We start from the raw sequence: 629 nt of genomic DNA, 5'->3' as shown, positions 1-629 counted from the left end.
ATGGCTTTAACCTGCCAGAGGGGAGATTGAGATGAGCTCTGAGGCAGAAGCTCTTCCCTGTGAGGATGCTGAGGCGCTGGCACAGGGTGCCCAGAGAAGCTGTGGCTGCCCCATCCCTGGCAGTGTTCAAGGCCAGGTTGGACACAGGGGCTTGGAGCAACCTGCTCTAGTGGAAGGTGTCCCTGCCCGGGGCAGGGGTTGGAGCTGGAGGAGCTTTAAGGTCCCTTCACCCCAAACCAGGCTGGGGTTCTATGATAAGATACACGTTGAGAAGCGGGATGGCTCAGAGATCCGAGTGGTGACTGCTATTTTCTGGGGCAGAACTGATGGCCTGGGCTGCCATCCCTGGGCAGAGGGTCAGGCTCAGGGAGCTGCCAGTGCCTGCCCTGATGGCAATGGGCTGCTCTGCAGCTCTGTCTTCATCCAGAAGGTCAGGAACAATCATCTGTAGTCTTTCCTGGAAATCCAGGAGGTAATTTTATTGCTCCGGTACATGTTTTTTATATCTTGAGAACAGAGTGTGTTCTGGATCCAGATACAACCCATTATTTAATCTTAATTAAAAGCAAATACCAGAACCCTCTCGTATAAGCGTGCTTGAAAAATAGGATGATCTCCCCCTCCAAGCC

The 629-nt window shown here is 52.9% G+C and overlaps 1 protein-coding gene across 1 annotated transcript in view; it reads left to right on the top strand.

Moving 5' to 3' along the window:
• The window catches only part of NACC2 (NACC family member 2, BEN and BTB (POZ) domain containing), a gene marked incomplete at its 5' end in the record, with an annotated part of 16,052 nt that overhangs the window by 11,050 nt on the left and 4,373 nt on the right, over window positions 1-629 (top strand). The window lies entirely within an intron of this gene.

Source organism: Nestor notabilis, unplaced genomic scaffold, assembly GCF_000696875.1.
Source record: "Nestor notabilis isolate BGI_N333 unplaced genomic scaffold, ASM69687v1 scaffold21477, whole genome shotgun sequence".
NCBI classification, from domain to species: Eukaryota; Metazoa; Chordata; class Aves; order Psittaciformes; family Psittacidae; genus Nestor; species Nestor notabilis.
Note: the sequence above shows the minus strand (reverse complement) of the source record. Positions and strands in the feature narration are given on the sequence as shown.